Source organism: Phacochoerus africanus, chromosome 2 (assembly GCF_016906955.1).
Source record: "Phacochoerus africanus isolate WHEZ1 chromosome 2, ROS_Pafr_v1, whole genome shotgun sequence".
Lineage (NCBI taxonomy): Eukaryota > Metazoa > Chordata > Mammalia > Artiodactyla > Suidae > Phacochoerus > Phacochoerus africanus.
The window spans coordinates 117,489,703-117,504,846 of record NC_062545.1 but is presented as its reverse complement, the minus strand read 5'-3'; the positions used below and the strand labels follow the sequence as shown (position 1 = coordinate 117,504,846).

Sequence of the window (15,144 nt, the reverse complement as noted above, 5' to 3'; positions counted from 1 at the left end):
TTCAAACATCGCCTACAGTAAGAAGAAGATTACAACACCCCTCAGGTGGTAGCCATCACTCACCTTAAACAGTTATCAATATTTTGCCAATCTTTACTCTTCCACTCCACTCACATTTTTTTTTTGCTAGAGTATTTTAAAACAAATCCTAGATATATCATTACCATGTAAATAATTCAATATTGATCTCTACCTGACAAGAATTTTCTTCTTATATAACCATATCATTAACAAATTTAAAGAAGTTAATAATAAATCCTCAGTAAGGTCTAATACCTTGTCCCTATTCAAGCTTCCTCAATTGTCTCAAAGATCCTTTTTTTTTTTTTTTGGTTTGTTCAAATCAGAATCAAAAGTCTAACTATTGTATCTAATTATTATTTCTCTTACGTTTTTAATTTTTTTTTTTCCATTTCTTGGGCGGCTCCCGCGGCATATGGAGGTTCCCAGGCTAGGGGTCCAATCGGAGCTGTAGCCGCCAGCCTACACCACAGCCACAGCAAAGCAGGATCTGAGCTGCATCTGCAACCTACACCACAGCTCACGGCAACGCCGGATCCTTAACCCACTGAGCAAGGCCAGGGATCGAACCTGCAACCTCATGGTTCCTAGCTGGATTCGTTAACCACTGAGCCACGACGGGAACTCCAGTTTTTAATATTTTTTAAGTCTCCTCACACATACAGTTTTTCCTCCCAAGGCACTGATTTGTTGTAGAAATTAGGACGTATGTCCCACAGAATGTCCTATATTCTAAATTTGACTGATTGCTTCCCCAGGATAATCTTCTTGTCTTTAGTATTTCTTGTAAAATGGTAGAATGACCTAGAGACTTGATTAAATTCTATATAGGAAAGAATAAGCACATGAAAAAAATGTTCAACATTATTAGCCATCAGGAAATTTAAGTTAAAACCACAATGATACATCATAACATACCTATTGGAATGGCTCAAATAAAAAAAACAAACACTGGTGAGAAGCTACATTAACCACACATTGCTGGGTGGGAATGTAAAATGGTACAGCCACTCTGGTAGTTTGGTATAAAGCTAACACAATTACCATACAACTCAAAGATTAAAACTTATGCTTATTAAAAAACCTGTACCCAAATGATTTATTCGGAATAGCCAATTGGAAACACACAGACATCCTTCAAGAGGTGAATGGTCAAACAACTGTGGTATATCCACACTATGGAACATTGCTCAGCAACAAAAATAGTGAGTTATTGTTTTATACAAGCAAAAATCTGGATGAATCCCTAGGAATTCTGCTGGGTGAAAAAATCCATTCCTAAAAGGTTACATACTATTTGATCCTATTCTTGGAACACATTCTATTTTAAAATCGAAATATCACTCATATAGCATAAAATTCACCTTTTTTAATTCACAATTCAGTGGTTTTTTAGTATATTCACAATGTTGTGCAACCATCACCACTATCTAGTTTCAGAATTTTTTAAAACAAACTATTTTTTTAAGCAGTACTGGGTTAGCAGAAAAAATGAGGACAGAGTTCCCAAATACCCTCTGCCCACACACATGCACAGCCTCCTTCCCTACCAACATCCCACACCAGAGGGTACATTTGTTGCAATCAATAAAGTTACAGACATACCATTATCACCCAAAATCCATAGTTTACAGTTTATTCTTGGTGTTATATATTCTATGTGTTTGAACAAATGTATAATAACATGTATCCACTGTTACAGTATCATACAGAATAGTTTCATGCCCTAAAAATCCTCTGTGCTCTGCTTATTCATCACACCCTCCCTCAAATCCCTGGCAACCACTGATCTTTTTACTATCCACATGGTTTTGCTTCTTCCAGAATGTCATATAGCTGGAATCATTACAGTATGGAGCCTTTTTCAGATTGACTTCTTTCACTTAGTAATACATTTAAGGTTCTTTCATGTCTTTTCATGGCTCAATAGCTGATTTCTTTTATCAATGAATAACACTCTATTGTCTGGATTATTTATCTAAAGGACATCTTAGTTGCTTACAGCTTTTAAAGTTGCTATAAACATTGACATGCAGGTTTTTGTATAGATGTAAGTTTTCAACATTACAGAACATTTTTATCATCCCCAGAAAAACCCCATACCAGCTAGTAGTCAGTCATCACTCCCTTTACCCAACTACTCAACTACTCATCTACTTTATATCGTATGAATTTTCATATTCTATATATTTCATTTAAATGAAATCAAAAAAATATATGTCTTTTCATGTTTGGCTTTTTTCACTGATTATAATGTTTTCAAGGTTCATCCATGTTGCAGCACATATCAGTAATTAATTCTTTTTACGATTGTATAATATCCTACTGTGTAAATATAAAACATTTTGTTTATCCATTCACTGGCTGTTTATACACTTAGGTTGTTTCCACTTATTTGGGTATCATGAAAAATGTTTCTATGAACATTCACATATACACTTTTATGTGGACATGATTTAAATTATCTTGGTCACAGGTTTACGAGTAGAATTGCTGGGTAATATAGTAACTATGTTTAACCTTATGAGGAACTACCAAACTGTTTTCCATAGCCACTACACCATTTACATTGTCATCAGCAATGTACAGGGTTCCAATACCTATCTCCCCTTTTTAAAAAATTGTAGCAGTTCTTATGGGTCTCAAAGTGGTATCTCATTGTTATCTTGATTTGCATTTCCCTAATAGCTGATGATGTTGAGCATCTTTTTGTGTGTGTGCTTTTTGCTCATCTGTATATCTTATTTAGAGAAATGGTTATGGAAATCCTTTGCCCATTAAAAAAGTTTTTTGTGGAGTTCCCGTCGTGGAGCAGTGGTTAACGAATCTGACTAGGAACCACGAGGTTGCAGGTTCGATCCCTGGCCTTGCTCAGTGGGTTAAAGATCCGGCGTTGCCGTGAGCTGTGGTGTAGGTCGCAGACGCGGCTCGGATCCTGCGTTGCTATGGCTCTGGCGTAGGCTGGCAGCTACAGCTCCGATTGGACCCCTAGCCTGGGAACCTCCATATGCCGTGGGAGCGGCCCAAGAAATGGCAAAAAGACAAAAAAAAAAAAAAGAGCTATAAAAAAGTTTGTTTTTTATTGTTGAGTTGTATCAGTAACATTCTTTTTTTTTAATTTTTATTTTTGTTATTTCCCCAATATAGTTTTTTCCTACTGTACAGCATGATGACCCAGTTACATAAACATGCACACATTCTATTTCCTCACATTATCATCCTCCACCATAAGTGACTAGACATAGCTCCCCGTGCTACACAGCAGGATCTCATTGCTAATCCATTCCAAAGGCAATAGTTGGCATCTATTAAACTCAAGTTCCCCACCCACCTTACTCCCTCCCCCTTCACCTTGGCAACCACTAGTCTATTCTCCAAGTCTATGACTTTCTTTTCTGTGGAAAGGTTCATTTGTGCTGTATACTGGATTCCAGATATAAGTGGTATCATCTGGTTTTGTCTTTCTCTTTCTGACTTACTTCACTCAGGATGAAAGTCTCTAGTTTCATCCATGTTGCTGCAAATGGCATCATTTTGTTCTTTTTATGGCTGAGTAGTATTCCATTGTGTATATATACCACATCTTCCTAATCCAATCATCTGTCAGTGGACATTTAGGTTGTTTCCATGTCTTGGCTATTATAAATAGTGCTGCAATGAACATGCGGGTTCATGTGTCTTTTTCAAGGAAAGTTTTGTCTGGATATATGCCCAAGAGTGAGATTGTTGGGTCGTATGGTACTTCTATGTATAGATTTCTAAGGTACCTCCATACTGTTCTCCATAGTGGCTGTACCAGCTTACATTCCCACCAAGAGTGCACGAGGGTTCCCTTTTCTCCACACTCCCTCCAGCATTTGTTATTTGTGGACTTATGAATGATGGCCATTCTGACTGGTGTGAGGTGGCATCTTGTGGAAGTTTTGATTTGCATTTTTCTAATAATTAGGGATGTTGAGCATTTTTTCATGTGCTTGTTGACCATCTGTACCTCTTCCTTGAAAAAATGTCTATTCAGGTCTTTCACCCATTTTTCTCATGGGTAGTTGGCTTTTTTGCTGTTGAGTTGTGTAAGTTGTTTGTATTTTGTAGAGATTAAGCCCTTGACAGACACATCATTTGAAATGATTTTTTCCCATTCTGTAAGTTGTCTTTTTGTTTTCTTTTTGGTTTCCTCTGATGTGCAAAAGCTTGTCAGTGTGATTAGGTCCCATTGGTTTATTTCTGCTCTTATTTCTGTTGCTTTGGGAGACTGACCTGAGAAAACATTCATAAGGTTGATGTCAGAGAATGTTTTGCTTATGTTCTCTCCCAGGAGTTTGATGTTATCTTGTCTTATATTTAAGCCTTTTAGGCATTTTGAGTTTATTTTCATGCATGGTATGAGGGTGTGTTCTAGTTTCATTGATTTGCATGCAGCTGTCCAGGTTTCTCAGCAATACTTGCTAAAAGGCTGTCTTTTTCCTATTTTATATTCTTGCCTTCTTTGTCAAAGATTAATTGACCATAGGTGTCTGGGTTTATTTCTGGGTTCTCTCTTCGGTTCCATTGGTCTGTCTGTCTGTTTTGATACCAGTACCACACTGTCTTGATTACTGTGGCTTTGTAATATTGCCTGAAGTCTGGAAGAGTTATGCCTCCTGATTGGTTTCTGTTCCTCAGGGTTGCTTTGACAATTCTGGGTCTTTTGTGGTTCCATATAAATTTTTGGATTGTTTGTTCTAGTTCTGTGAAAAATGTCATGGGTAATTTGATAGGGATTGCATTGAATCTGGAGATTGCTTTGGGTAGTATGGTCATTTTTACAATGTTAATTTTTCCAACCCAGGAGCATGGAATATCTTTCCATTTCTTTACATCTTCTTTAATTTCCTTGATTAATGTTTTATAGTTCTCAGCATGTAAGTCCTTTACCTTCTTGGTTAGGTGTATTCCCAGGTATTTGATTGTTGGGGGGCACAATTTTAAAAGGGACTGTATTTTTGTATTCCTTTGCTAATATTCATTGTTAATCTACAGAAATGTGACTGATTTCTGAATGTTAATTTTATATCCTGTTACTGTGCTGTATTTGTTGACTAGTTCAAGTAGTTTTGGGGTTGAGTCCTTGGGGTTTTCTATGTATAGTATCATGTCACCTGCATACAGTGACAGTTTTACCTCTTCTCTTCCTATTTGGATGCCTTTTATTTCTTTTGTCTGTCTGATTACTGTGGCTAGGACTTCCAATACTATGTTGAATAACAGTAATGAGAGTGGGCATCCTCATCTTGTTCCAGATTTTAGTGGGAAAAGCTTTCAGCTTTTCTCCATTGAGTATTATAGCTGCTGTGGGACATTCTTTAAGTAACAAAATAATAGAAATGGAGATGATATTAGTGGTTGCCAGAGTCAGGGATGAAGTAGGGGTAGACAAGAAAGAGTATGCTTAAACAAGGACAAAATGTAAGAGCCTTGTGAACATGGAACTCTTATGGATCTTGGCTCTAGTGTTATATACGAAAGGCTACACAGGTTATAAAATGTATAGAACTAAACACACACATGCAAGTAAAACTGGGGAAATCAGAACAAGACTGGTGGGTTGTATCATTGTTGATATCTTGTAATATTATACTATACTTTTACATGCTGTGCCACTGGGAGAAACTGGGTACAGCATATATACAATTACTCTGTCTTTTTTCTTACAAGTACCTACGAATCTACAATTACCAATAAAATTTCAACTGACAAAAACCAACAGTAAGTACTGGTGAGGACACAGAGCAAACAGAATTCTTAAACATTACTTGTGGAAATACAAAATAGTACAATTACTTTGGAAAACGATTTGGCAATTTCTTATAATGAAAGAGACATTTACCATGTGACTCAACCATCCTACTCTCAGATATCTATTCAAGAGAAATGAAAACTTACGGTCATACAAAAATAAGTATGCATTTTATTCATATTTGCCAAAAACTAGAAACAACTCAAATTCTCTTCAACTTGTGAACTGACAAACTATGGTACATCCATAATGGAATACTACTATACAATTTGTCCAGTAAGAGAAATAATTCATGCAACAACATGAAATCTTAAATTTGTTTTGCTAAGTGAAAGAAGTCTGACGCAAAAGGTGACATACTGTATAATTTGATTTATGTAATACTATGGAAAAAGTGAACCTACTGGGACAAAAAAATAAATCAATGGCTTCCAGGAGTCAGGAGGGGTGAGTAGTTCACTACGGAGGGGCAGCATGAGAGGACTTGTGATGTGATGAAACTGGTTTGTATGCAGAGATCAATGTAACAGGATAGAGAGCCCAGAAATAAACCCACACTCCTGTGGTCAATTAATCTATGACAAAGGAGGCAAGAATATACAATAGAGGAGAGAGTCTCTTCAAAAAGTGGTGCTGGGAAAACTGGACAATGACATGTAAAGGAATGAAATTAGAACAATCTCTAACATCATATACAAAAATAAACTCAAAATAAATTAAAGACCTAAATGTAAGACCAGATACTATAAAAATCTTAAGACAAAAACATAGAAGAACACTCTTTGACATAAATCACAGAAATCATTTTGGATCCACCTCCTAGAATAATAGAAACAAAAATATACAAATGGGACCTAAGTAAACTTAAAAGCTTTTGTGCAGCAAAGGAAATTACTGAAAAAAAATGAAAAGACAGCATACTAGAAAGATTAAGATGGTGGAAGAGTAAGATGCTCACCTTCTCCCACAAACACATCAAGAAAACATATCTCCATGTATAACAATTCACACAGAACATCTACTGAATGCTGACAGAAGAATTTAAATCTCCAAAAGGGCAAGAAATCCTCCACATAACTGGGTAGAACAAAAGAAAAAAAGAGGGAGAGAGAGAGAAAAAAGGAATCAGGACAGGACTAACATTCCAGAGAGGAAGCTGTGAAAGATAAAAGAAAGCCACATCCTGGGAAACCTAACAGGGATATCAGCCAAGAGAGAGGGACCTCAAAGTCACCAAGAAAAGCACAGCAGCTAGACCTAGGAGGCAAAGCAGAGTGAGAGCCACACAGACCGTCTGCACCACTGCCCCAGACATCATACCCTGAGATGCTTGGGCAGAGGCTGAGCCCTGAGACTCAGGCTCTGGAGGTTAGTTCTAGGGAGAGGACTAAGATTGGCTGTGTGGAAACAGCCTGAGGGTCTAAGAAGCAGTGTGTCATGGGCTGGGGAGCAGAATGCCACAGCCGAGGGAACCTGGGAGGAGGTCTGGGCCTACAGGAGAAGCAAGGTACCATTGCTGGGGAGAGCGAGAGAAGGAGAGGCAGGCCACCACAGGAATCTCCCTGCCAATAGGCAGGTTCTCAGAGGGCAGGATGCCTCTGGCACAGGCTACAGGTGGCAAAAGGCCACTTACTTGGGCTTACAGGAGACTGAGTGCTTCTTGTGTGGGCTATGAGTAGCCAGGCACCTCTGTGTGGGCTAAGGGCAGCAGGGGGCCAAGCACAACATGGTGCATCCTGTGTGATCTACAGGTGGCAGGGAAAAACCACAGTAGTCATCTCAGAAACCAGAGGGAGGTGTGGCCTGCCACCACTAGGGATCTGAGAATAGGCTCAACCTGCTGCCCCAGTCACCTCAGAGGTCGACAAAAAGAGAGCACTGCAATCGAGCTCACCCATTGACTCTCTCTGCTCTGGGAACCCACCCACCCTGCTGCTGCCACTGCCAAATGCTCCAGGCAGCACCCACACATGCGTGATCACTGTCACTTCCCAGGACCCTGCAACTAGGAGCAGCCTCTGCAGCACCTCCTGAATGGGCTAGGCAGGAAAGGGTAATTCTTGCATGGTCTACAAGCGGCAGGGGCAAACCACCGCAGTTATCTCTGATTCCAGAGGTGGGCATGGCATGCCATCACTAGAGGTCCGTGAACAGGCACCACTTATGGCTGCAATCACCTCAGAGGACACCACAGAGGAGGGCATTGTGACCAAATACCACCTGTTGTTGCTCTCACTCCCCTGGGAACTCACACACCCCACTGACGCCACAGCCAAATGCACTGGGCACCACCTAAATCTGTCTGAGGCTCAGTACCACTCCCAGGGCCATGCAACTAGGAATAGCCTGCACCACCTTTCTGCAGGTCCTTGCTACTGTCAAGAGCCCAGAAACCAGGCACTGACTACTAGCCGTACCCATTGCTTCCTTCTCTGTGGAAACATACTTGACACCCTGGGGATAACAGCCTGCTCACACGGGAGAGCAAAAATCCAAACTCCCACTCCAAAAATAAATAGCAACATCCCACAAAATACAAAGGGGAACATTTGCATAGAAATAGCCCTCCAATACTGCAGTTTGGTTTCCCTCAACTCACACAAAAAGAAAAATACATGCAAAATGAAGAAGCTCAGGAACCATTCCTAGTTAAAAGAACAGAAGAATTCACATGAAGGAGCAAACAATGAAACAGACCTCTGCAGTCTAATAGATGTTGAGTTCAAAAGGGAGACAGTGAAAATACTGAAAGAATTAAGGATGAATACGAAGGAATTAAGAGAAGATATAAACAGTAATGCAGATTACTTTAGAAAGGAACTAGAAAAAATGAGGAACCAAAAAATATTAGAAAATTCATTTGCAGAGACTCAAACTGAGCTAAAGGCACTAAACAGCAGAATGAATAATGCAGAGGAACAAATTAATGACTTGGAAGATAAAATAATGGAAATCACCCAATCAGGACAGCAGACAGAAAACCAAATGAAAAAACATGAAAGCAATATAAGAGATCTATGGGATAATATAAAGTGGGTGAATCTATGTATAACAGGAATTCCAGAAGGAGAAGAAAACGAAAAGGGGATTTAAAATATGTTTGAAGAAATTATGTCTGAAAACTTTCCAAATCTAAAGAAAACCAATATCAAGATAAAGGTAGCAGAGAGGGCCCCAAACAAGTTGAACCCAAACAGGCCCACACCAAGACATACTATAATAAAAATGGCAAAAGTTAAAGAGAGGATTCTAAAGGCAGCAAGAGAAACACAAAGTGTTAATTATAAGGGAACCCCCATAAAGCTATCAGCTGATTTCTCTACAGGAACACTACAGGGCAGAAGAGAGTGGTAAGATATATTCAAAGTTCTAAAAAGGAAAAAACTGTAGCCTAGAATACTCTACCCAGCAAGGATACCATTTAAAACAGAAGGAGAAATAAAGAATTTCTCCAACAAACAAAAGCTAAAAGAGTAGAGCAATACTGAACTGACTCTAAAAGAAATACTGAAAGGGCTTCTCTAAGTAAAAAAGAAGTAAGAAGAAATAAGATGGAGGAAATCACAATTGGAAAGCACTTAAATAAGCCAGGATACAGATATAAAAGAAAAATAAAACAAGAAACAAAAACCTACTATAAAAGCGACAATAAACACAAGGAACAGCAAAAGGACAAACATGAAGCACTTCAAAATAATAGAATGTGGGGAGGTAAGAAAATCTCTTACTCTTTTCAAAATAATGTGTTTGAGCCTGTATGACTCTCAGGCTAAATAAAGCAAGCAGATTCAGGAAGGGATTAACTTACTTGAAAGACAGGGCAACCACAAATCAAAACCAAACATTACATTCACAAAAACTAAAAAGAAAAGTACACAAGCATAAAATAAATGGAAATCATCCAACCAAAAATAAAATAAAATAAAATAAAATAAAGGAACAAAGGAGAAACATAGAATCAACTAGAAAACAAAGTTCAAAATGATAACAAATACCTATTTATCAATCATTACCTTAAATGTCAATGGACTGAATGCTCCAATCAAAATACACAGAGTGGCAGACTGGATAAAAAAGCAAGAGCTTAAAATATGCTGTCTATAAGAAACTCACCTTAGGGCAAAGGACACATGTAGATTCAAAGTGAGGGCATGGGAAAAGATACTTCATGCCAATGGACACAACAGGAAAGCAGGAGGTGCAAAACTCACATCAGACAAAATAGACTATAAAATGAAGGCCATAAAAAAAGACAAAGAAGGGCACTATTTAATGATAAAAGGACCTATTCAAGAAGAGGATACTACAATTGTCAATATATATGCGCCTAATATAGGATACCCAGATATATACGACAAATACTAACAGATATAAAAGGAGAAATTGATGGGAATACAGTAAACGCGGGAGAATTTACCACCCCACTCACGTCAATGGACAGATTCTCTACACAGAAAATCAATCAGGCAACAAAGAGCCTAAATGACACAATAAAAAAGTTAGACTTAATTGACATTTTCAGGATATAACATCCAAAAAAATTGGAATATACATTCTTTTCAAGTGCACATGGAACATTCTCAAGAATTGACCCCATGCTGGGGCACAAAACTAACCTCAAACAAATTTAAAGAGTACAGAAATTATTTCAAGTATCTTCTCTGACCACAATGGCATAAAACTAGAAGTCAACCACAGGAAAAGAAATGAGAAAAAGCTGACTATATGGAAACTAAACAACATGCTACTAAAAAACCAATGGGTCACTGAGGAAATAAAAAAGGAAATTAAAAAATATCTCAAGAAAAATGATAATGAATACAGAACCACTCAAAATCTATGGGATGCTGCAAAAGCAGTGCTTAGAGGGAAACTCATAGCAATACAGGCCTTCCTCAAAAAAAAAAGAAAAAGAAAAATCTCAAATTGACAACTTAACCCACCTCCTAAATGAATTAGGAAAAGAAGAACAAACAAAACCTGAAGTCAGCAGAAGGACAGAAATCATAAAGATCAGAGAGGAAATCAATAAAATAGAGATTCCAAAAACAATAGAAAAAAAATCTATAAAAGCAAGACTAGTTCTTTGAAAAGGTAAACAAAATTTACAAACCTCTGGGCAGACTCACCAAGAAGAGGAGAGGAAAAAACCCAACTAAAATAAGAAATGAAAAAGAAGAAACCTCAATGGATAATGCAGTAATACAAAAAAAAAAAAAACATAAGAAATACTACGAACAATTATATGCCAACAAATGCGACAACCAAGAAGAAATCAACAACTTTCTAGAGACTTACAGCCTGCCAAAACTGAATCAAGAAGAAATAGATCAACTGAACAGACCGATCACTAGAAATTAAATTGAGTATGTCATAAGAACACTCCCTACAAACAAAAGTCCAGGACCAAATGGCTTCACAGGTGAATTCTACCAAAGATACAAAGAGGAAGTCACACCCATCCTCCATAAACTTTTACAAAAGGTTGAAGAAGAATGAACACATCCAAAGGAATTCCATGAAGCCACCATCACCCTAACACCAAAACAAGACAAAGATACTGCCAAAAAAGAAAACTGTAGCCCAATAACTTTGATGAATATAGAAGCAAAAATTCTCAACAAAATTTTAGCCAAGTGAAATCAGCAACACATAAAAAAGATCATTTACCACAACCAAGTGGGATTCATCCCAGGTTCACAAGGATGGGTCAACATACACAAACCAATAAATGTCATATACCACCTTAACAAAAGAAAAGTCAAAAACCACATGATCACTTCAATAGATGCAGAAAAAGCATTTGACAAAGTCCAACATCCATTCATCATAAAACCCTTACCAAAGTGGGTATAGAGGGAACATACCTTAACATAATAAAAGCCATTTATGACAAACCCACAGCAAATACAATACTCAATGGAGAAAAGCTGAAAGCCTTCCCACTAAAATCTGGAACAAGACAAGGATGCCCGCTCTCACCACTTTTATTCAACATAGTATTGGAAGTCTTAGCCACAGTAATCAGACAAACAAAAGAAATAAAAAGTATCCAAATAGGAAGAGAAGAGGTAAAATTGTCACTATATGCATACATATGGTAAACCCTAAGGACTCAACCCAAAAACTACTCTAACTGATCAATAAATGCAGCCAAGTAGCAGGATATAAGACTAACATTCAGAAATCAGTGTCATTTCTGTATCCTAACAATGAAATATTAGCAAAGGAATACTAAAGCACAATACCTTATAAAATTGCACCCCCAAAAATCAAATACCTGGAAATAAAACTGACCGAGGAGGTCAAAGACTTATATGCTGAGAACTATAAAACATTAATCAAGGAAATTAAAGAAGATGTAAAGAAATGGAAAGATATTCCATGCTCCTAGGTTGGAAAAATTAACATTGTAAAAAGGGACATACTACCCAAAGCAATCTCCAGATTCAATGCAATCCCTATCAAATTACCCATGACATTTTTCACAGAACTAGAACAAACAATCCAAAAATTTTTATGTAACCACAAAAGACCCAGAATTGCCAAAGCAACCCTGAGGAACAGAAACCAATCAGGAGGCATAACTCTTCCAGACTTCAGGCAATATTACAAAGCCACAGTAATCAAGACAGACCAATGGAACGGAAGAGAGAACCCAGAAATAAACCCAGACACCTATGGTCAATTAATCTTTGACAAAGAAGGCAAGAATATAAAATAGGAAAAAGACAGCCTTTTAGCAAGTATTGCTGGGAAACCTGGACTGCTGCATGTAAATCAATAAACTGGAACACACTCTCACACCATGCACAAAAATAAACTCAAAATGGCTTAAAGATTGAAATGTAAGACAAGACACCAACACACTCCTAGAAGAGAACACAGGCAAAACATTCTCTGACATCAACCTTACAAATGTTTTCTATGTCAGTCTCCCAAGGCAAGAGAAATAAAAGCAAAAATAAACCAATGGGACCTAATCAAACTGACAAGCTTTTGCACAACAAAGGAAACCATTAAAAAAAAAAAAAGACAACACATGGAACGGGAGAAAAGTTTCAAATGATGCAACTGACAAGGGCTTAATCTCTACAAAATACAAACAACTTATACAACTCAACAACAAAAAAAACAACAACCCAATTGAAAAATGGGCGAAAGATCTGAATAGACATTTCTCCAAAGAAGATGGACAGATGGCCAACAAGCACAAGAAAAATGCTCAACATCCCTAATTATTAGAGAAATGCAAATCAAAACTACTATGAGGTAACACCTCTCACCAGTCAGATGGCCATCATTAGTAAGTCCACAAATAACAAATGCTGGAGAGGGGGTGGAGAAAAGGGAACCCTCCTGCACTGTTGGTGGGAATGCAACTTGGTACAACCACTACGGAAAACGCTATGGAGATACCTTAGAAAACTATACATGGAACTACCATATGACCCAGCAATCCCACTCTTGGGCATATATCCAGACAAAACTTTCCTTGAAAAAGACACATGCACCCGCATGTTCATTGCAGCACTATTCATAATAGCCAAGACATGGAAACAACCTAAATGTCCACTGACAGATGATTGGATTAGGAAGATGTGGTATATATACACAATGGAATACGACTCAGCCAAAAAAAGAACAAAATAATACCATTTGCAGCAACATGGATGAAACTAGAGACTTTCATCCTGAGTGAAGTAAGTCAGAAAGAGAAAGACAAGTACCATACAATATCACTCATATCTGGAACTAATATACAGCACAAATAAACCTTTCCACAAAAAGAAACTCGTGGACTCAGAGAACAGACTTGTGGTTGCCAGGTGGTGGGAGGTGGGCTAGGAATCTGGGGTTAACAGATGCCAACTATTGCCTTTGGAATGGATAGGCAATGAGATCCTGTTGTATAGCACTGGGAACTATATCTAGTCACTTATCATGGAGCACGATGGAGGATAATGTGAGGAAAAGAATGTGTGTGTTTGTGTGTGTGTATGTGTGTGTATGTGTGTGTCTGGATCACTCTGCTCTTCAGTAGAGATTGACAGAACACTAAACCAACTATGATGGAAAAAATTAAAATCATTAAAAATTAAAATAAAAAAATTTAAAAATTTTAAAAAACCACAATGATGTTTCTTGGCCACAATAAAATATTTACATGGGTGTGCTTTAAAAAATAAAAAATTTAAAAATTTAAAAAAGACAACATACTGGAGTTCCCGTCATGGAGCAGCAGAAATGAATCCAACTAGGAATTTTAGGTTGTGGGTTCACAATCCCTGGCCTCATTCAGTGGATTAAGGATCCTGTGAGCTATGGTGTAGGTTGCAGACATGGCTCAGATCTGATGTTGCTGTGAGGTAGGCCAGCAGCTGTAGCTCAGATTAGACCCCTAGCCTCAGAAACTCCATATGCTGTGGGTGTGGCCCTAAAAAGCAAAAAAAAAAAAAAAAAAAAAAAGACAACATACTGAATGGGAGAAAATATTTGTAAATGATATGACTGATAAGGGATTATGATCAAACATATACAATAAACAGCTTATACAACTCAACAACAACAACAAAAAAAACAACCTAATTTAAAAATAGGCAGAAGAACTGAAGAGATATTTTTCCAAAAAGGACATGAAGATGGCAAACAAGCACATGAAAAGATGTTCCACATCACTAATGATGAGGGAAATGCAAATCACAACCACAATGAGATATTACTGCACACCTGTCTGAATGGCTATCATCAAAAAGAACACAAATAACAAATGTTGACAAGGATGTGGAGAAAAGGGAATCCTTGTACACTGTTGGTGGGAATGTCAATTGTGCAGCCACTGTGGAAAACAATATGGAGGTTTTTCTCAAAAAACTAGAAACAGAACTACCACATAACCCAGCAATTCCACTCCTAAGTATATATCCAATAAAACAAAAACAGTAATTTGAAAAGATACATGCACTCCAATGTTCACAGTGGCATTATTTAAAACTGCCAGGATATGGAAGCAACCTAAACGTCCATCAACAGATGAATGGATAAAGAAAATGTGGTACATATATACATTGCAATACTACTTAACCATAAAAAGAATGAAATTTTGATATTTGTAGCAACATGGATAAACTAAGAGGGCATTATGCTCAGTCAAGTAAGTCAGAGGAAGACAAGTACTATATGATATCATTTATACGTGGCATCTAAAAAATACAACAAACTAGTGAATATAACAAAAAGAAGACTCACAAATATAGAGAACAAACTAGTGGTTACCATTGGGCAGAGAAAAGAGAGCAAAAATAATATACAGTGAGGGAGTAAGAAATATAAAATATTAGGCATAA

The 15,144-nt window shown here is 37.5% G+C and overlaps 2 protein-coding genes across 2 annotated transcripts in view; one reads left to right on the top strand and one right to left on the bottom strand.

Annotated features, from left to right (window-relative positions):
- The window catches only part of TEX9 (testis expressed 9), a 302,725-nt gene that overhangs the window by 224,224 nt on the left and 63,357 nt on the right, over positions 1 to 15,144 (top strand). The gene's annotated exons all lie outside the window — the stretch shown is intronic.
- The window catches only part of MNS1 (meiosis specific nuclear structural 1), a 54,230-nt gene that overhangs the window by 30,829 nt on the left and 8,257 nt on the right, over positions 1 to 15,144 (bottom strand).